Consider the following 23,704-nt stretch of genomic DNA (forward strand, 5'->3'; position numbering starts at 1 on the left):
GAATCGGGTCATGGAACATAGGTTCACTAACGAGCAAATCCATAGAGTTGGTGAAAATCCTGCAGAAGAGGAAGGTTAATATAGCGTGTGTCCAGGAGACTAGGTGGGTCGGATCGAGGGCGAAAAACGTGGATGGGTATAAGTTGTGGTACTCTGGTATCCTGAGGGGTAAGAATGGAGTGGGTATCCTGGTAGATAGCCATCTTAGAGAGTCCGTGGTAGAGGTCAGGCGGGTAAATGATAGACTAATGATTATTAAGTTGGTGGTAGGTGAGGGTACTTTAAATGTCGTTAGCGCGTACGCACCGCAAGCAGGCTTGGATGAGGATATTAAGAGGCGCTTTTGGGAGGGGTTGGATGAGATTGTTCGTAGTATACCGCCTTCTGAGAGGTTATTCATAGGAGGAGATTTCAATGGTCATATTGGGTCATCTGCAGGTGGGTACACTGAGGTGCATGGCGGCTTTGGTTTCGGAGAGCGGAACGGAGGGGGCATTGCGCTGTTGGACTTTGCCAAGGCTTTCGATCTAGTCATTGCGAACTCGAGTTTTGCGAAGCGGGATGAACATTTGGTTACTTACCAAAGTTCGGTGGCGAAGACTCAGATTGACTATCTCCTCCTCAGGAGATGCGACAGAAGGTTGTGCGAGGACTGCAAGGTTATCCCAGGTGAGACCCTCTCAACGCAGCATAGGCTTTTGGTGATGGACATTTGTATTAGGATAAGGAGGAAGAAGAGGTCAGTACAAGGACGCCCCAGGATTAGGTGGGGCGCCTTAACTGAGGATAAAGCTAAGGAGTTGGAAGGAAGGTTATCGGCAATGGGAGCTTGGAGAAGTGGTGGGGACGCGAACACAATGTGGTCGACGACGGCGGACTGTATAAGAAAGGCGGCGAGAGAGGTGTTAGGGATATCTACGGGCCGCAATGGTGGTCACAAAGGAGATTGGTGGTGGAATGCAGTTGTCCAAGGTAAAGTGGAAGCGAAGAAGGCGGCTTACCTGCGGTTAGTAGGGAGCACTAACGAGGAGGAGAAGAGAGAGAACAGTCAAAGGTATAAGGTAGCTAGGAAGGAGGCAAAGATGGCAGTGACGGAGGCTAAGACGACAGCTTTTGCTCGTCTGTATGAGGAACTAAGGAACAAAGGCGGGGAGAAGAAGTTATTCCGACTCGCTAAGGCGAGAGAGAGGATAACTCGAGATCTAGACCAGGTGAGGTGCATAAAAGATGACGACGGCAAAGTTTTGATGGGAGATGACCAGATTAAGAGGAGGTGGCAGACCTACTTTCATAAACTTCTAAGTGAAGAAGGAGATCAAGATATTAGACCTGGGGAATCGAGGAATGCCGACAGTCACCATGAATTAAGTAATTGTAGGGACATTGAGATCGATGAAGTCATGGAGGCAATGCGTAAGATGAGAAGGGCAGAGCTACCGGGCCAGACGAAATTCCGGTGGAACTGTGGAGGTGTGTGGGTAGAGCAGGCTTGGAATGGCTTACTGCATTGTTTAGTGTTATATTCAAGACTAATAGGATGCCGGAAGAGTGGAGGTGGAGTACAATGGTCCCGTTGTATAAGAACAAAGGTGATGTCCAGAGCTGTAACAACTATAGGGGCATCAAATTACTAAGTCATACCATGAATGTTTGGGAGAGAGGGGTAGAAATGAGAGTGCGAAGGACGGTGTCTATTTCAGACAACCAGTTCGGGTTCATGCCGAGGCGATCTACCACAGAAGCTATCCACCTTATTAGGAGGTTGGTGGAACAGTACAGGGATAGGAAGAAGGACCTTCACATGGTGTTTATTGATCTGGAGAAAGCGTACGATAGGGTTCCTAGGGAGGTCTTATGGAGCTGCTTAGAGGATAAAGGGGTCCCGATTGACTATATTAGGGTGATTAAAGACATGTATGATGGAGCTAAGACTCGGGTTAGGACAGTAGGAGGCGACTCTGAACATTTTCCAGTTATTACGGGGTTGCACCAAGGGTCTGCGCTCAGCCCATTCCTATTTGCCCTGGTGATGGATGCACTGACTCATCATATTCAAGGGGAGGTGCCATGGTGCATGCTATTTGCTGATGACATTATTCTAATTGACGAGACACGAGGCGGCGTCAACGAGAGGCTAGAGATTTGGAGACATGCTCTTGAGTCTAAAGGTTTCAAGTTGAGCAGGACGAAGACGGAATACCTCGAGTGCAAATTTGGAGTTGAGCCGACGGAAGCGGGAGTTGAAGTGAGGCTTGACTCTCAAGTCATTCCCAAGAGGGGTAGTTTCAAGTACCTTGGATCGGTTATTCAGGGGATCGGGGAGATTGACGAGGATGTCACACACCGTATAGGGGTGGGGTGGATGAAGTGGAGGTTAGCGTCGGGAGTCTTGTGTGACAAGAAAGTGCCACCGTTACTAAAAGGTAAGTTTTATAGAGCAGTGGTTAGGCCTGCCATGTTATATGGAACTGAATGTTGGCCGGTAAAGAACTCACACATCCAGAAGATGAAAGTAGCAGAGATGAGGATGTTGAGGTGGATGTGCGGGCATACAAGAATGGATAAGATTAGGAATGAAGATATTCGAGAGAAGGTGGGCGTGGCCCCCATGGAGGACAAGATGCGGGAAGCAAGACTCAGATGGTTCGGGCACATTCAGAGGAGGAGCACTGATGCACCGGTGAGGAGGTGTGAGCGACTGGCTGTAGTGGGCACGCGGAGAGGTAGAGGACGACCTAAGAAGTATTGGGGAGAGGTGATCAGACAGGACATGGCGCGACTTAGGATTACTGAGGACATGGCCCTTGACAGGGAAGTATGGAGGTCGAGTATTAAGGTTGTAGGTTAGGGGAGAGTTGTGAATATTTCTACAGCACAATAGAGTGAGACTAGCCAGTTAGGAGTTGGACTAAGAATGTCATTGGTCGTCTATTGATGCAGGGCTTTACCTGCTAGTTTTACTATACCAGCCATCGTTTTAGTATTTCGTATTCTGTATTTCATATCTATTGTATTGCTGGTATTTTATTATGCATTTTTATTATGCATTTTTATGGTACTAATATATCGGCTTCTGTTGCTTTTGAGCCGAGGGTCTCCTGGAAACAGCCTCTCTACCCTTCGGGGTAGGGGTAAGGTCTGCGTACATATTACCCTCCCCAGACCCCACTTGTGGGATTATACTGGGTTGTTGTTGTTGTTGTTGTATTCTTAATTTGAGGAGGTTACAAAAAATACTATTCTTTTTCCAATAAAGGGGGACGAGAATCATGAGGTCTCAAGTTCGCGGAGACAAAAGGTGATTTCTTCCGATCTGTCCATGCCCAATAGGCAGAGTTACCCTGTACCTATGCTAGAGAGAGGTAGCATGTAGTCGGTACAACTATCTGCCTAATCCTGCTAGGCAAAGCTGCACCGAGAGATAGCTCATTACTCAATTATGGATCCCACAAGCATGCCCACTTTCAACAGAACATACATTGACTCTACTATCAATCTAACATATATCACATTAAAAATTGTCATACTTCTAAACACATGGAGTATCCCATAATCGAGAAAATCAGTGCCCCAATCATAAAATAATCTGTTAAGATATAACTCATGCATATCCAAGCATACTCAGATTTAACATGTCACTACTTGACAAAAACCCAACTTCCTCTTTAGTTTTTAGTTTTTACTCCAGCCAACTTTGGGGGTCATTATATTAAGCATCGAATTTAATAGTTAATTTTACACATGCACTACAAATGTAGCAGCAGAAGAAAATGTTAAAGTAATAACTGAAAGCTAGTTTGACAGAAAATAGAAGTCTTTTCAGTTTAAATAGTTAAATGAATTTAAATTCCTGAGAGTTGTAATTTTTGTTAAAAATAGTAATATTACTAGAATGCATCAACCAATAGTGCCACATAAATTGAAATTAAGGAAGAAATATACAACCTTCAATCAACTATGCCTCGATCTCATATTAGGGGGATCGGCTATATGAGAGCTCCATATCTATTCCTCTCTGTTTAGGTCCATGTGATTTGAACACTAAACAATTTGGTTACTAAGACACTGCTCATGAAAAATGGTTTACTTAAGGCAAACGACATGTTTTTGAGGTTCTTTAGATCTCATACATATCCCTACAATGACATGAAGCCTCTTAATAATAACAACCTTGGTAAACAAAAGGTAACAATATATTAATAGCCGGATTATTTGAGGAGGCTAGAAAAAATATTATTTTTTCAATGAAATGGGAGGAGAACTATGAGGTATCACTTATCAGGTTAAAATCCTGATGGAAGCAAAAAAATACAAAGTGATTTCTTCTCATCTACCTAAGCTTGGTGTGTGGAGTTATTTGATACATGTGTTGGTATGAGGTAGCAAGTACCTCGTAGAATTGTAGAGGCGCACGCCAGAGGCGGATGCAAATGTAATAAATAATAAGTATGAGCCCATAATTTTAACAATATAATTAAGAACCTTAAAGATTGAACCTATAGAGTTTAAATCCTGGATACGCTTCTGGTGCACGCAAGCTGGCCCGAACACCACCGTCATCAAAAAATATATTCCTTATTTCACCACTTAGCCAAAATTTGCACCCACTAACCATAAAAGGGAAAACCCAATTACTTGAGTTAAACACAAAACATGCTTTGCTGCTATTGAATAAAAATCATATTAGCTGTGCAGATAATTGACTGAAATCTATTACTACTTTCATTCCAATTGTAAAAGAACCTGACAATAAGTTTTGATAAGAATCTCATCACAATCATCCCTTATTCTCTTTGTGTGTCTGCGTGTATGTGTATTCCTAAGACAATTTTTCAGAAATTGATAAATAATATAGCAAGAGGAGAGAAAGGGAACTTACAAGTGGATTCGGAGGAACTTCTTCACAGACTAAGGAGAGTGATTGAAGAAGCTCCGTTATGATTTGAAATGGGGCCAACCGGGTCGGATTCGGGTCCGGTTTCGTTTGTTAAACCCGCTATAATGAATTTGAGGCTTTTGGGCTTGTAAGTTTGGGACTCTATCCAGCCCAAATTCTTTTGTCCACAAATAGCCCCTTTATCTTCTCTTTTTTTTTTGGGAATTTTTCATAAAGCACCATCTTTTTGGTCTAATTAGCCATTTATAGATATCATTTACTATATTACGTGTTATCGATACCTTTTATATTTTTATACAATGTATTCCATGTATTTAAGCTGTTGTATTCATTAATACAACCAAAAATATAGGCGTAAAAACTGGAATTCCAGCTAAGTTTGACATGTATTTAGCTGTATTCAAGCGACATTAACATTAAATACAGTAACGTATCTGCGCTAAAAACGGAAGGAAATCAAATCACATGATATTCTCCTAAATTAACTCAACGAACTAAAACGATCCCTTATTAATCTGTATTTGAAAGATACATAATAAAGATTATAGTTGAATAAAGAGAAATACATTTGAATAATACAGTTGAATACAACAAAATACACCTTAATTCATCTGAATAAAACACTTGAATACAGTTGAATAAACTCTTGAATATAACAAAATACAACTAACTTCTGCTGAATAAAATAGTTGAATATAACTAACTACAACTGAATACAGTTGTATAAAACACTTGAATACAACTAACTACTACTGAATAAAATAGTTAAATACAACTGATTAAACCTGAATACAAGTGAATACAGCTGAAGAATACGTTCGAATACAACTGAATACAAATAGGCGATTTGAGCGATCTAGAGAGAGAAACAGCCCTATGGCTTCGCCGGCCGGCGGTCAGCCATTAATTCCGGCTGGTCAGCCATGAGGCAAATTCATAGAAATCCTCATTGATTTTAGGGTAAGCGTCCAAATTCCGAAGCTAACTGAACACTCTTTCCATTTCCACCGAATACCTTAATTCATAACCAAACTTTTACAACAATTGAGAGCACAGAACTTTGAAAGCTCCGAAGCTATCTCCGGTTCAGATCAGTTTGTAGGTCGCCGGTGCCGGAGAGCAAAAACGTTGTCTTGGGTTTAAGATTGGGCCTGGGGCTTTACTTGGACGGAGGAGGTGGAAGAAGAGTTAAGAAACTAGGGTTTGTGAGAGAAGATAGTCTGGTTGTATGCAAACAGAGAGAGATTGTATTGGGGTTTGGGTAATTATGTGAGAGAAAATACAAAAAGGGAGAGAGAAAAATAATATTTAGCATATATGGTGCCTTAATTGTAGGATGTAACTATATTTAGATTTTTTGCTATAAAGGATAAAAGGTATTTATAGGATGTAATATTTTAAAATGGTATTTATTTAAAATAAATAGGGTACTAAGGTTTTCTATAGGGTGTAAAAATTTATTTATTTTTCGAAATGACACCAAGTAGCCACTTTTAAGCATACTATTTAAAATATATCTATAGTTTACAATATAATTAAAGATCAGCCCATTTACTCAAACTTCATGACACCAGCTCCTTAAGTTTAAAGCTTAAAGTTCAAACTTCAAGACATCGTATCCTAAAGTTCGAAAATTTTGTCTAGAAATTCAAATTTTATGTCCTGAATTTCAAGTTCGAAAAGTTAGGACACTAAGTCCTGAATTTCGAACTAATAGCTCAGAAATTCGGGATATTTAGTCCTGAAATTTGGGTAAATTGGCTAATCTTTAAATACGTTGGAAATTATGGATATATTTTTATATGGATAACCAATGAGTTTAACTTTTATATTCGCAAAGACTCAAATTGGGGATTCCTCAAATTTGAGAGACTAAAGATTCTCCCAAAAGTGAATATTTTTAGTAAGTCATGAATAATATGAATATCCATATTATCCATCAGTTAACTCATTTCTATACGTATTAAATATGTTTGGGTTGAATCTTTTATTCGTTTTTGCATTACCCTTTTTAACCCACCCATCCGACCGGTCTATTTGCCACTTCTAAGTCTTAGGGTAGGCACATCGCGTGTGTATCCTGTGCCAATGAGTACAAAAGTTGAAGAAACACTTTAAATTTAAAAATTATATTTGAGCTATAAATTAAAATTAAATAAAAAAATATAAAGTTTTTGAAAAGACAATTATTGATCACTTAATAAAGGAAGAAATCTGAATAATCATAATTAATACATTTAACTTAACATTTCTTTCGATTTTATAATTTCATTACTTTAATTTCACAAGTTATATATCATGCATCCGTTTTAGTTTGAACAAGAATATATGACCCTTGAAGATTTAAGAGTTTATTTTTAAAAAAAATTAAAAATCTATTATATTCTTAAGTTCATTATAGAGATACAAACATGGTCAGTTAACTGACATAAGAGGTCTTTTCTGTCTCATAAGTTTTTTCCAACTAATTAGAATAGAAATCACTATCGCAAAGTAGAATCTGTTAATCCACTCTTTCTTTGTTTTGGAGAGGCTTTCTTTCTCTATCCAAGCATATAATGCATCCAAATTCTACGTTCGAATGCATCAAATATTACATTTTATACGAAAAACGTCCAACATTATCCTTAAACTATTGGAGATAGCTCATTTCTGTCCTCCGTTTGCAAACCGTGCCAACAATGTCCTCCACGTTAATTTTCTAAGCCGAAAATGCCTCCAAGCTAACGGCTCTCCACATAAGCCTGTTCAGAGGCATTTAAGTATTATTATTAGCTGACATGGAAATCCAGCGTGGCAAGACTCTCTTCTTATTTACCCTCTTCTTATATTGATAGACCACTAATTCCCAAAATACTAATTGTCATTGTTCCCCAATTTTAAAAAATTTTGTTTTCCTTTAAAAATTTCTGCTCAATGTGTGATTTATTTGTGAATTTGCATGAAATTCAATGTGCAAAAAGGTGTCATTACGGATTGATTACACTATATTTGACAGTTTGATCAGACGCCAATGTTGGGAGGAGGTTCTACTAATGTCCAAGATCCAAAGTTAGTTTTGAATTTATTTCGTTTTAGTCAATTTATTTGATTCGTCTTCTTTTGTCGGGTTAGGTTATGATTTGCTGAGTTTTTATTTGAGATGACCTTCTTAATAATTAGAGTTTATGTAGAAAAGATGACTAATTTTTTCACTGGAAATTCTGGTATTATGAAGGTTAGTTCTTGAGAGTTTTTTGAATGGATTGACGAAGAGCTCTATCGTCGAGCGGTGATAGTGATCAAAGATTTAAAAGCTAAAGTTGATGCAACTAAGGTTGAGAGAAACAATTTGAGGAATAAAGTTTATGAAATAGAACAAGCTATTATGGTTCAAAGTGGCCCTATGAAGATGAAAGTTGAGGAATTGGAGGATGCTATTAAACCCGAAAGAGACAACTCTAAAAACTTGTTTGATGAAATAGAGGATGCTATCCAGGTTGAAAGGCATAATTTGAAGATGAAACTTGACGAAATGGAGTAATGTAAACTTGTGAAAGCTGAAAAAGCTAGTAATTTAGAGGCCAAAGTGAAGAAGATGAGAACTGTCATTTTGGTTTTATGGGCTTTGTTATTTGTTTTGGTTGTCGTAGGGATAATGAAGTGAATGTATGTTAGTCTAGTATGTTCTTGTAGTATTTGGTTTAGTTAAAGTAACTTTGTTTAGTACTTGGTTAAATATACAAGTCTATTGTGATTGTGGTTTTTGTTTCCTTGTGATTTGAACTTACAGATTTTCTTTATCTACATCTTGATTAAAGAGAATGTAACATGTAAAGTGTCAAATAATGAACTTCCATAAAGTTTCAGATGAGGGATCACTTTTCTAAACAAAAGAAGAAAATGCTGAAACGAAACTAAGATAACCACAAACACAACTTCTTCTTTGTCACGACCCAATTCCCGAACCCGGTCGTGATGGCGCCCCTCGTGAAGACAAGGCCAGCCAGACCAAAACAGAACACCTCTTTTAAACAGTTAATCATCATAAACAGTAATAATATATAATATAATGCTCATAAATTGCGGAATTTAACGATAATAACAGCATGAACCATCTTGACACAGCCCAAACCAGGGTGTCACAAGTCATGAGCTACTACGGAATCTGCTATAGGTCTACAAAGTACAGAATCTGATACAACAGTTTGAAGAAACATAAATGATAGAGGATAAGAGAGACAAGGGGTTGCGGACGTCAACAGCTACCTCGTAACTCCAAATCACTGCCTAGCCTGGAAGGAATCAACGCTCAGGTGCGGCTCTGCTATACCTGAATCTGCACATACGGTGCAGGGAGTAATGTGAGTACTCCGACTCAGTGAGTAATAATTACAAATAATGGCTGAAAGTATGAAAACACGTAAAGGCGCAAAGTAATTCCATATCAAGCAGTAAAATCACTTAAAGCAGTAAATCAATGAAGAAATCAAATGATATTCCTTTTTAAAGCAGTAAATCAGTGAAGAAATCAAATGATATTCCTTTTTAAAACAAGTAAAACAGGTAATTTAACAGGTAATTAACAAGTAGAAATCCGCCCCTCGGGCACAGTATCAATCGCTCAGCATAGTATCAGCCCCTCGGGCTCACTCTCAGTACAGTATCAGCCCCTCGGGCTACCTCACAATCACTCAGCATATTGGTCAGCCATTGTTACCTGACCAAATTGCATCATACAGTGTCATTGTTACCACTGTTTCAAATCACATGGGTACCCACGCTCACTGTGGGTGTGCAGACTCCGGAGGGGCCCCTTGTAGCCCAAGCGCTATATCAAGCCACCTCGTGGCATCATCACTCAGCATATCCTCACATCACTCAAGCCACCACATGACATAAATAGTATCTCGGGCCCTCAGCCTCATATCACTCAGCATATCCTGACATATGGCCCTCGGCCTCACTCAGTCCAGAAATCATCATAAGCCCCTTGGGCATTAGTAAAACAGTAGTCCTCAGCCCAAAACATGATGTAGAAATATCATTTTAGTTTCAAAACTGAGTAAAAGCGGCTGAGTTTGTAAAACAATAGATATTAACAGGACTGAGTTCAAATAATAAGTCAAGTAGTGAGGAAACAGTGATAAAAATCCCCGAAGGGTTCAAATAGTTGGCAATCAGCCCAAATATGGCAATCAGCCCAAATCATGATGATAACAAATGAATTTCAGTCAAATATTCAGTAAAGTCATCAATTGGGATGGACCAAGTCACAATCCCCAGTAGTGAAAGACCCCACGCTCATCATCCAGCGCGTATCTTGCCTCAATATAGCACTACGATGTGCAATCCGGGGTTTCAAACCCTCAGGACATCATTTACAACCATTACTCACCTCGAACTGGCTAATTCTCTAGCTCGCGACGCCTTTGCCCCTCGAATTGGCCTCCACGCGCGTCGAATCTATCCAAAATCAGAACGAATACGTCACAATATGCTAAGGGAACAAAGCCCAAGCAAAAATATTCGAAAAATATCAAAAATCTCGAAATTAGCAAAACCCGAGCCCCGAGCCCACGTATCGAAATCGGGTAAAATTTACATTTTCAGAATCCTCATACCCTCACGAGTCTAACCATACCAAAATTATCCAATTCTGATACCATTTGGTCCTTCAAATCATCATTTTACATTTTTGAAAGGTTTCACAATTTTCTTCCCAAATTCCATCTCAAATCACGAATTAAATGATGAATTCAGTGATAGATTCATGTATTCTAGCCAAATGTGAGTTAAAATCACTTACCCCGATGAATTTCTTGAAAAACCTTCGAAAAATCGCCAAAATTCGAGCTCTCTAGGTCAAAATATTAAATAAAACCCAAAATCTTGTATTTATAGGTACCCCTCTGGTATCAGCTAGTGCGGGCCGCACCAAAACGCACGCGGTCTGCGCAAGCCAGTGCGGTCCGCACAAAGGCAACGTGCGGCCACATAGGCCTCCCTCTGCAGTGACAGACTTTAGTATTTTGGTCATAATTTTTTCTATAGATGTCCAAGTTGCGATATCTTTACCTTTCTGAAAACTAGACATGAAGGGCTACAACTTTCGTTTTTGAATCACCTCAAAATTCCTTGTAGATCAAAAGATATGAGCTTCCGAAGTAGGACCAGCGGATCGTTCCCCACCGGGGCCGCACACCACTTTGTGCGGTCCGCACAGCACTCAACGCGGGCGCACCTATTTTTGTGCGGACCGCATGGGTGAGTTCTGGGGCCTGCACACCCCTGTAGAGCTGCTACAACTATGATTTTTGCACTAAAACATCTCGGAACCTACCCGGAACTCCCGAAACTTCAAACCAATTGTACCAACACATCTCATGACATCGTTCAAACTTGCTCAAAACTTCGGAACGCTCCAACAACATCAAATCACCAATTTAACATAGGATTCAGGCCTAAGAACTCCAAGAACTCTTAAATTATGCTTTCGATCACAAGGTCTATCAAATCTCGTCCGAATGACCTGAAATTTTGCACACACATCCCAAATGACACAATGAAGCTACTGCAACTCTCGGAATTCCATTCCGACCTCTATATCAAAATCTCGCCTATCAACCGGAATTTGCCAAAATATCAATTTCGCCAATTCAAGCCTAAATCTTCTCTACAACTCCAAAACCCATTCCGATCGCGCTCCTAAATCACAAATCATCTCCCGAAGCTAATCGAACCATCAGAACTCACTTCAGAGCCTTCTAACATATAAGTCAACATCCGGTTGACTTTTCCAACTTAAGTCTTCTTAAAAGAGAATAATGTGTCTCATTTCTTACCAAATCCTCTCCGAACTCGAACTAATAAACTCAATCACATAAAACACGGATAACGAAGCGTAAAGAAGCTGAAATGGGGGAAATGGAGCGGTAACTCATGAGACGACTGTCCGGGTCGTCACATTCTTACGAGTGAATAGCTATAGAAAAAGCAAAGGGAAAGACTAGTGTTCTACCATTGAAATTTCATGAAATATTTTGGTTTAGTTATCCTCTCTTTTCGAGCGCAGGGTAAGGGAGGTCAAAGACAAGGTAGTAAGTCTATTTATAGGCTTATCAAAAGCACCAAGAAAAATCATATGAATACATGAAATTGAATTGTACCTTAACTACTCAATTGTGCCTTTTTTTAACTATCTGTACATGAATGGTGTGGTTTTACATCTACAACCACAAATTTCAAAAGAATTACAAACTTCTAGTATATGATCTTGAGGCGCCTTATACCTGTAAGTTTATTCTTCGATATCTCAAGCCAACACATCAGTCAATATCTAAGAGAATCTATTTTATTTTCTCGTATGTCATAAAGACAATTCCAATACTAGACATAACCTTGTAAAAGAACTGGACATATACCAATATAGGTATTCAACATTAGTGTACAAAAGTGTTCAACTAGATATATATCAATATTGTTGGACATAAAGTGTTCAGTAAAATTAAACACACGTTAAACAAGTCTTGCCAGAACTATTGGACATAAAATAAACTGGACATAAAATAACATTAGAGGTTGGAATTCAGTAAATACCAAACTGGTATCATATAGTTTTACAGCTACTGAAACCAAAACATGTTTACTGCTATCATAGAGTTTTGCAATAACTAAAACCAAAACACATTAAACAAGTCTTGCTAGAACACATTAATTGACTAACACCAATATTTTAATTTTCAACAATCAAATTAAACTGACCAAATTTGGTTGTTCGAAATAAATATCTGGTAACAAAGTTAAAGACCTGCAACTACCTACAACAACCAAGATCCCTAGATTTGTAAGTTCCCATTGAGTTTCTTATTCTTCAACTTTCCCACTTGCTTTTATCTTGCCACTTCCAATTGATCTTCAGTTACTGCTTTCTTACCTTTTCAAATAAGCTTAGTAGGTGAGTAAGGAAGATCAGTGGGATAACTGACACTAGTAAGATCTCCTATAAAACAGATCACTCTTGTCCCAGCTGGCATCAATTGATTCTGCCTTATCAACAATCTTGTTTGATCTTTAAAAATAATCTTAGGCATTAAAGCACGGTCACTTTTGTCACGACCCAGATTTTCCACACTCGGGAGTCGTGATGGCGCCTACTCGTGAAAGTTAGGCAAGCGAAGTATTATAAATTCATTACCCTTTTTATTAAGCCTTTTTAACAGATCGATATAATAGATGATCAACAGCGGAATCATTAAAAATAATCAGAAATGCGGAAGACGAAAACTTAATAGTTTAACCAAACACTGATACATAAAACCGAGATACAACTCTACCCAGAATTTGGCATCACAATATAGTACTACAAATAAGGGTCCGAAAGATAAATACAACCTGTTTCAGAAATACATAAAGGAAAAAGTATAGAAATATAGAAAGAGACGACACGACATGCAGACGCCTACAAGACTACTGAGGGTCGCCTAAATGGACTGAAGACAACACCCTCACTGCGGTCCAAAAGCTGCGGCACTGGGATCTGCACACAGTGCAAAGTGTAGTATCAGCACAACCGACTCCATGTGCTGGTAAGTACCTAGCATAACCTCGATGAAGTAGTGACGAGGCTAGGACCAGACTACCAAATAAACCTGTGCAGTTAAATCATATACAACAAAAAATAAAAGCAGGAATGTACAGTTAAGGATGAGAGGTGGGAACATGCTGCGGGGAAACATCAAATGACAACAGAAGGACATCAGGTAAATGTAAGGAACACCATAACTCAATTATCAACAAGAATAAGAAGTCAAACAAGTGCACGACATTACCCTTCGTGCTTTTACTCTCGTCCTCACCATAAGAATCAATATAATTGGCATGGAATATACATCGTGTGACACGACATCACCCTTCGTGCTTTTACACTCTTCCTCACAAAATCATACACGGTATCACCCTTCGTGCTTTAACACCCTCTCACCCAAATAATGCACGACATCACCTTTCGTGCTTTAACACTCGTCCTCACCCAAACAACAATCACAAAGCAATAAGGGCAAGGAAATCAACAAATTTATAATTAAATCTCGATAAGGGAACAATAGTACAACAGTCATATCCCGGCAAGGGAAGCAATATCAACAATAGCATCTCGACAAGGGAGACAATATTAAACAACAACATCCTGGCAAGGGAGACAATTTCATGATCCTCTTCTCTTTTTCACATTTACTTCACAACTCAATTCACAATTTTTGAGCCAATGCTCTATAAGGTTCAATTGCCAATTATACTTCCACAAATCACTTTGCAACTTGAGCCAATGCTCTTCAATGTTCAAATACCAACATTACTTCCACAAGCCTTGCTCAACAATAGAAATCATCACATAAAGCATGAACAATACAAACGGAGTTACATTAATCACAATATAAGACTCACGGGCATGCTTGATACCAACGTATAGATACTCGTCACCATTTCTATACGTCGTACTCAACAATTAACACGTAGCAAATAGGGCACAACTCCTAATCCCTCAAGCTAAAGTTAGACCAAACACTTACCTCGATGTCACGAATACAATTCAAGCCTCAACTACCGCTTTACCTCTTGATTCCACCACCAATTTACTCGTATTTAGCCACAAGTTACTTAACTATATCAATAAATGCTAAATGAATCAATTCCAATGCATGAAAATAGGTTTTTTAAAGTTTTTCCCAAAAAGTCAAAAATTTCCCCCGGGCCCACATGGTCAAAACTCGAGGTTCGAACCAAAACCTGATTACTCATTCCCCCACGAACCCAAGTATATAATTTGTTTTAAAATCGGACCTCAAATCGAGGTCCAAATCCCCAAAATTTGTAAAACCTAGGTTCTATCCAAAACACCCAATTTCCCCCATGAAAACCCTTGATTTTGAGTTAAAATCATGTGAAAAGATGTTAAAGATTGAAGAAAACGAGTTAGAAATGACTTACAATCGAATCACCAAAATAGCATCAATAACTATGAATTTAACATCAATATCAAAGAAAATCTCAAGAACTTTCAAAGTTTCAAATTCTACAACTAAGGTTCCGAATCACGTCATATGACATCGGTTTCTTACCAAATTTTACAGGCTCAACTTAAATCACATATAAAATCTGTACCGAGCTCCAGAACTAAAATACAGGCCCGATACCATTAAATTCCAAACACATTTCATTTTCAAAAACTCATATATATTCCAGAAAATAATTTTTTTTAAAATTTATTTCTTGGGCTTGAGACCTCGAAATTCAATTCCGAACATACACCCAAGTCCCATATTTTCCTACGGACCATCCGGGACCGTCAAATCACGGGTCCGGGTCAGTTTACCCGAAATGTTGACCGAAGTCAACTTAAATTTATTTTAAAGGCAAAATTTATTATTTTTCATAGATTTTCACATAATGGCTTTTCGGATACGCGCCCGCTGTGCACGTAAATTGAGGTGAGACAGAAAGAGGTTTTTAAGGCATCAAAATACATAATTTATTTCTAAAACAAGTGATGACCTTTTGGGTCATCACATTCTCCACCTCTAAAACAACCATTCATCCTCGAATGGACATAAGAAGGAAGTACCTGAGTCGGGGAACAAATAGGGATAACGACTCTGCATATCGAACTCGGACTCCCAGGTCGATGCCTCAACAGGCTGACTTCCCCACTGAATACGAACAGAAGGGAAACTCTTCGATCTCAACTGACGAACCTGCCCGTCTAGAATAGCTAACGGCTCCTCCTCATAGGACAGGTCCTTATCCAACTGAACAGTGCTGAAATCTAAAGCGTAAGATGAATCGCCGTGATACTTCTAGAGCATGGACACATGAAATACTGGATGCACGGCTGATAAGCTCGGTGGCAACGCAAGTCTATAAGCCACCTCTTCCACTCGATCAAGAATCTCAAACGGGCCAATAAACCTAGGGCTAAGCTTGTCCCTCTTCCCAAATCTCATTACACCCTTCACAGGTGATACCCAAAGTAATACCCGTTCACCGACCATGAATTCCAAATCACGAACCTTACGGTCAGCATAACTCTTTTGTTGGACTGAGCTATACGAAACCTATCCTGAATGATCCTGACCTTGTCCAACGCATCATGGACTAGATCCGTACTCAACAATTGAGCCTCTCCCGACTCAAACCATCCAACCGGTGACCGACACCGCCTACCATGTAAAGCCTCATAAGGAGCCATCTGGATGCTCGACTGGTAGCTGTAGTTGTAGGCAAACTCTGCTAATGGCAAAAAATGATCCGATGAGCCTCCAAAGTCAATCACACCAGCTCGAAGCATATCCTCCAAAATCTGAATAGTGCGCTCGGACTGCCCGTCCGTCTGAGGATGAAATACTGTACTCAGCTCAACCCGTGTGCCCAACTCACGCTGAACCGCTCTCCAGAAATGTGAGGTAAACTGCGTACCTCAGTCCGAAATGATAGACACGGGCACACCATGAAGACGAACAATCTCCCGAATATAGATCTTAGCTAACCTCTCGGAAGAATAGGAGACTGCTATCAGAATGAAATGTGCTGACTTGGTCAGCCTATCAACAATAACCCACACTGCATCGAACTTCCTTTGAGTCCATGGGAGTCCAATAACGAAGTCCATAGTGATACGCTCCCACTTCCACTTAGGAATCTTAATCTTCTGGAACAAACCACTAGGCTTCTGATGCTCGTACTTTACCTGCTGACAATTCAAACACCGAGCCACAAATCTAATAGTGTCCTTTTTCATTCTCCTCTACTAATAATGTTGTCGCAAACCCTGATACATCTTAGCGGCGCCCGGATGAATAGATTACCGGAAACTATGGGTCTCCTCTAAAATCAACTCCCGAAGCGCATCCACATTAGGCACATAAACTCTACCCCGCAGCCTCAAAACTCCATCATCTCCCAATGTAACCTGCTTGGCACCACCGTGCTGCACCTGTGAGCACCTAATTTTTGCCCTACATGAAAATAACTCCTAAAAATAGACCAAAAATAATTTTAATTGATTTTTAGGAGTTTTTCTTTATTTAGTTGCATTTCATGCATTTTTAATATTTTAAAATCATAGAAAAATCATAAAAATTGCCATATTTTAATTTCATGTCATCTTAGGTTCAATTTGCATGTAGGAATTAATTTTATTAAGTAAAAATCACAACAAATGGTCATTTTTGCATATTTAGATTTTTGTCTTTAAAATTAGCATTTTCTTTAGTTTTAAGTTAATTAGTTGTTTTAATGTTAAAAATAAATAAACAATTTCAATTTCTACAAAAAATAGATTAATTTAGGATATTAATTAATTAAAGAAAAAGAAAAAAAGGGGGAAAAACAAATAAAAGAAAAATAGGAAAATGTTTGGTCTTGTTTATTCAAAATTGGGTCAATCCTTAAATTAGCCCCAATTAATGCAATCCGTCCAGGCCCAGCCCATCCCACTTTACCCTCTCTGCTAAAAGAACTAAAACCTAACATCGTTAGACCTAGAAGAGGAGAGCATTAGATTTTTCCATTTCCTTTACCGAAAAATATACAACGTCGCTGCTCCTCTTTCCTCCTCTATCTCCAAACCTCTCCTATATCCAAAAAAGGACTCATTCACTCTCCATTCAATCACACATTCTCACTCACGCAAAAACAACTGAATTTTTTTAGAAGCAACTAAGAAGAGTCCTGAAAACTCAAAAGTTCATTTAGGATTTGAAATACTGAAAAACTTCAAAAAAAGGGAAGAAAAATAGGAGTGCAAGGGATATTCTGCAAGGATTTAATTTATGCTCCTTAGCTTAGCATTTATGGATTTTTCTCAACACTGTTTGGTGGAATTGTTGTTGAGTGCTGCCGATTTCCTCCATTGCTAGGCCCCAGTTCTAGTTCTTATTGCTGTTTCTCATTGTTTTGTTGCTACATCAAGGAAATAAATCCGGTTAAGGCAAAATTACACATCCGCATAGGCTTCTGTTCGCTGCTCCTTTCTTTTCTTTCTCTGCTTTGTTCAACTCTCTGTTGTCACTCCGAGGATGAGACGTCTCAGCAGTCACATCATGATATTCAGTGGATGGATGATTACATCTAGATTTGCCCGGTGTTTATCCATCTTAAAACTGCTTGCAATGGAATCTATTTCCAGCAAACTCTTCTGTTTCGCACCAACAAATTTGAATGGAATATGGATTGCATATTCAGATTGTGACTTCTGATTTCTAGGTATGCCTACGAGGGAGGATTTTCGTTTTGCAATGCAATCTTCAATGAAACACATGATAGATACATTTTCAGTCAACTAAGATAAGCTAGAACCAAAGAGGAGAACAAGATGAGTGACAAATTTTTATTCTATTGTGTATGTTATCTTAAAAAGTTTTATAGTGATGTGCATAATTTTAATATAAATGAATTAAGACTTAGATCTTGCCGCTTTGACAAGCTTCCATAATGGTAGAAAATGACTAAAAACTCATATTTTTGGTGGTTATACTGCTATTTGTCTAGTGTTTCAATCTTCAAATCAAGCACTAATTGAATTGTTTTTGTAATCATATGCATTAATACCAAACCCGTGTGTAAAAAGACTTGGAACATTCATGACTAGTGTAGAAAATACTTTGAACCCTCGTAGTTTGCTTTAGGCGCGTTTTATAATGAATCATCATGACTATGGGTACGGTTCCCGTGGCATAGTCATGATACCTAATTCCCAAATTCGGGGGTGCATTTCATGTAACCGATCATAACAACTTCGAATATTAATAAAATAAACATATCGTGAATCGCGGGTGCATTTCATGTAGCGTGGTTCGTGGCGTGTTCCAAAACAAACAAGTGTACGACAATCATAACTTGTTCAAGAAATAAATCCATAAATCCTAAAAGCGTTTAAATAATTAAAAGCGGTTATAAAGTTAAAATACGCAATAGGTTTTAAAACACATAGTAAATCAGATAATTAGGTCAATTATTAATAGTTTAAGCGACCGTGCTAGAACTACGAAACCCGGGAATGCCTAACACCTTCTCCCGGGTTAACAGAATTCCTTACTTAGAATTTCTAGTTTGCAGACTTTTAAATAAAGTCGAAATTTCCTCGATTTGAGATTTAAAATAAACCGGTGACTTGGGACACCCAAATAAACTATTCCAAGTGGCGACTCTAAAGAAATAAATAAAATAATCTCATTTCGAATAATGTCACTTAAATTGGAAAAACTTCCTTATATCCCCTCTCGGGTGGTAAAAAAGGAGATGTGATAGCTCTGGCGAATCTGCTAGGGATTCATAGCCCAGAACTTTTGGTTCAGGGTTCAAGAATTCGAGCTTAGAATAACTATTATACTTGGCTTTATTTATTATCTGATTTTTACATGTTTGGGCCTAATGTGCTAAATGCCTCTTTTTACCGCTTTTATATTATTTGAACTGTATATAAACTGTTGTGGAACCCTTCTCTTCTCATCTTCTGGGAAGTGCACGCTGGCGTGACTTCTTTTTTGTTAGTATCATACCCTAAATTAGAAAGAGGTTCGGATAAGTTGCAAAGCTGGATGATCTTTTGGTTACCGGTACGCTGCCCCCCTCGGCTCGAGTTGTCCACTCGGGTAAGCCAGGTCTAGAACAATACACCCAGGTTTTAAACCTAGAATAACTCAGCCTCATGCCGGATCCCTAGTAAGAACGCTTGTTTGCATCATGTGCATTTGACTTTGGGGACTCAACACAAGGATTGGGTCCGTCTAGGACAGGTGTACCCAAATTAAAAAAATCATCCTGATGCATCTTGTGTGCTACTTGTACAATTATTTGTCTCGGCTTGCATGTTGATTGGCTTCTAGAATAGGGAAAGAAAATAAAAAAAATCAAAAAAATAAATAAATCAAGAGTGCGGTAGGTATTTGAAAATCCTAAAACTCTTCCAAAGTTCTAAAAAAAAAAGTCATTTCAAAATGAGCCAAAATTTTCAAGTGCTATGTTTCCCTTGTTCCGTCAAAGCTGACCGAACTATGCGTGTCTTATTCTCAACGGATGTGAGATACGTAGGCAAACCTCATCGGTTCCGACCTCAATTTTCAAAAATCCAAAATATATTTTCCTTTAGTTCCTTCTTTAGAAAATCTTTCCTTAGAAAATAAAAAAAAACAATAAAAAAAGGATTATTAAACCCCCCAAAAAATCCTTCTTTCTAAAGTCTTTCATATGTTTACAAAAATGAAATAAAAAAAATCAATTAAAAATCAAAATCCAAAATACAGGCTTCCTTCATTTTGAAGTATTTTTCCCAAAAATTAAAAAAAAATCAGAAACAAAAATCCACCCTGAACTATATGTGGAGAAGGAGAATGATAACCAAGCAGATACAGCTAAGAAACAGGACATAGGGAACTCACAACCTATAATGATGTTATCTAGTGGAAAGGTCGTGGGTAATGTGAATGTTACAGCAAAAGAGCAATGGAAGGAAGTGAAGGACAACAGAGTTAGAAATGTAGTAAATCAAAATACTAGTCTCAATAATAATGGAATGGAGATGGCACCAGCTAAGCAGTTTGAAAACAATAAGAACAAGGAGGGTACAAGCACTATAGAGAGACAAGCAGAAGCACAAAGCAACAGTGGTAAGGAATTCAGTAGACAATGAAGATAATGATCATGTTCAAGTAGCTAACAAGTTTGTAATATTACAAGGGATGGATGAAGAGGAAGAACCTGTTAATCAATTGGCAATGGTGGCAGCTAATGCAGCAACAAACAGTTCAGCACTTCATAACCAAGCATCTACAAAGCAAAAACCAAAAAATATGGTCAATAATGAGGGAAAGTTAAATCCAGCAGCACAAGCTTTTCATCTTAACTCATCGGGGATTAGTTCGACTAATGGTCTAGTCAATGGAAAGGAGGCATCAAAAGCAAAATATGATACTGCACAATGGGTAGAAAGAAGTTTCAAGGATAAAATAGGAGAAGGAATAGTGAAGATCAATAAACCATGCCAGGAAATCTCATCACAAGATACATTAGTGAACAAGGTACTTAATAAAACTCCAAATTCTCAAGCAGAAGAGTCAAAATCGTCTACATTTAATGAAAGAGTGCAAGGCTGTGGAGGCAGGCTATGGGATGCACAAAGGGAATACGATTCAGAGGAGAACGAAGTACCACTAGGAGCACAAGCTGATGAGGAACCAAATGAGAAGGACAAAGAAGAAGATGAGCAAAGTGTAAATGGAGAGCCCCATGGCAATGACAACAATACAACTGGTAATTGTTTAATAAAGGGAGGATCAGAAAATGTTGAGCACAACAATAATTTTCAGATAGCAGAAGTCACAGAAATTAGAAACTATGAAGGAAGAGGCCCAGAGGTAAATGATCCTGGAGGAACAGAAGATGATAAACTTCAAAAATCACAAGAAGACCCACAAGGACACAACACAACAGAGAAGGAGAAACAACAAAAAAAAACAGAAATAGTAAATATTACTGTTACATTGGAGAAAAACCAGTTGCAGCTGTTAAAAAGAGGAGAAGAGAAGGTCTTGGTCCCTAAAAAGAATGCATTTGGAGCTATATCAGGAGGGAAGGAAGACAATGAAGAAGGAGAAGAACCTGATAATTCAGGATACGACATGGATCAAGAATCAACTACCCAACACCTTATGAATGCTGCAAGGCAAGGTGACTTATCACCTACGCAAGTGGAAAAGGCAAAAACAGCAGCAAAAGGTAAGAAGAAGCAACAAAAAGATAATTTTGCAGCACCAAAAGCTGGGGTGCACACAAGGAGAACGCTAACTAAATCCAACAATCAGTGATGAATGCTCTCATTTGGAATATAAGGTCAGTCAACACACAACAGGCCTTTGAAAGGTTGACAAAAATGCATAGGCAAAATCACTATGAATTTGTAGGATTAATGGAGCCAAAGCAACAAGCAAAAAAACTGGAAAGGTACAGAAACAAGATAGGACTTGCACAGGAAATTTCAAATGTTTCCAACAAGATATGGGCTATCATAGATGAGGTATTTGAGGTAACTGTTATGTACAATATGGTGCAACAATTAACACTAAGATTGTTTCATACTGAATCGCGTGTGGAGTTTGTCCTAACATTGATATACGCAAAATGTGATGCAATTGAGAGGATAGAATTATGGGATTCATTATATGCAATGGCAAGGGATATGGATGCACCATGGCTTGTAGGAGGTGATTTCAATGTAATATGGGATGAAGAAGAGAAGTTTGGTGGGTTACCTGTGTCATTGAATGAAATTGATGATTTTCGACACTGCATCAACACTTGCAATCTCTTCGACCTTGGATTTAAAGGCAGCATATTTACATGGTGGAATGGGAGAGCAGAGGAAGACTGTATATTCAAAAGACTAGACAGATGTTTGGCCAATGTTGAGTTCCAACAAACATTTCCAGGAATAGAGGTGCAACATTTGTCAAAGACTGGTTCTGATCATAGTCCAATGTATCTGAAGTGTGATATTGAGACTCCACCAATAAAAAAACCTTTTAAGTTCTTGAATTTTTGGGTGGAACATGCGACCTTTAAAGATGTGGTGAAAGAGAATTGGTCTGCTGATTTCAGTGCAAATCCTTATATTCTTTTTAATCACAAGTTAAAAAAATTAAAGAAGGCCCTTTCATTGTGGGGTAAGGCTACATTTGGAGATATTTTCCAAAAGATAGCAAGTATGGAGGAGGTAGTGATAGTTCATGAAGTAGAATTTGAAGCAAATCCTACAGGGATGAACAGGGAAATGCTACAAAAGGTTCAGGCAAAATTGATCAAATGTCTTGCACTAGAGGAGAAAAAACAAAAGGCATGCATGACTTGGTTCAAGGAAGGGGATAGGAACACTAAGTTCTTCCACGCACAAGTGAGAGGTAGGAGGAAGAGACTTCAGCTTAACAGAATTCAAAACAGTGGAGGAACCTGGATTTAAGAAGAACAAGAAATTGCAGAAGAGGCTATCAAATTCTACGAGGAACAGTTCACAGAAGCAGCTACTCCTTCATCTTTTGATATCGTAGAGCATGTTCCTAATCTGATTAACACTGAGCAAAATGTAGAATTGATTAAGCAGCCAATAAAAGAGGAGGTTAAAGTGGCAGTACTTGGACTTAATGGTGATAGTGCTGGGGGGCCAGATGGTATGACAGGAAAATTCTATCATTCTTGTTGGGACTTAATAGGGGATGACCTGTACGACATGGTGAGAGCTTTTTTCAATGGTCATGAGCTACCCAAGTGTGTAACACACACAAACCTAGTTCTGCTACCAAAGAAAAAAGAAGTTACCACTTTTTCTGATTTAAGACCAATAAGCCTCAGTAATTTTTCAAATAAGGTTATATCAAGGGTGGTACATGAAAGGCTAGTGAAATTTCTCCCAAGTCTGATATCGGAGGAACATGCAAGTTTTGTTAAGGGAAGGAATATAGTAGAAAACATCCTTCTAACTCAGGAGATAGTGATTGACATTAGGCTTAGAAATAAGGCTGGACCTAATGTCATCCTGAAGCTAGATATGACCAAAGCTTATGAGAGATTATCTTGGCTATTCCTAACCAAGGTACTGAGAAAGATGGGATTCACAGAAAGGTTGATAGGGATTTTCTTTGGTTTAGTTTCCAACAATTGGTATTCTATTCTAATCAATGGTCAAGCTCATGGGTTCTTTAATTCCTCAAGGGGAGTAAAACAAGGTGATCCTGTATCTCCAACTTTGTTTATATTGGCAGCAGAAGCATTATCTAGGGGTCT

At 38.6% G+C, this 23,704-nt stretch overlaps 1 protein-coding gene across 6 annotated transcripts in view; it reads right to left on the reverse strand.

Annotated features, from left to right (window-relative positions):
- The window catches only part of LOC104244697 (uncharacterized), a 55,580-nt gene extending 50,628 nt beyond the window's left edge, over positions 1 to 4,952 (reverse strand). The window contains exon 1 of one of the 6 annotated variants that reach the window (XM_070162349.1): positions 4,880 to 4,952. The gene's annotated coding sequence lies outside the window, so the exon portion shown is untranslated. Of the gene's footprint in view, positions 1 to 3,945; positions 4,125 to 4,482; positions 4,663 to 4,743; positions 4,860 to 4,879 lie in introns of those variants that run through there. The other 5 variants (XM_070162354.1, XM_070162350.1, XM_070162351.1 and 2 more) reach the window with 5 other exon arrangements.
- Positions 4,953 to 23,704: the final 18,752 nt, after the last annotated feature.

This window comes from Nicotiana sylvestris, chromosome 11 (genome assembly GCF_000393655.2).
Source record: "Nicotiana sylvestris chromosome 11, ASM39365v2, whole genome shotgun sequence".
NCBI classification, from domain to species: Eukaryota; Viridiplantae; Streptophyta; class Magnoliopsida; order Solanales; family Solanaceae; genus Nicotiana; species Nicotiana sylvestris.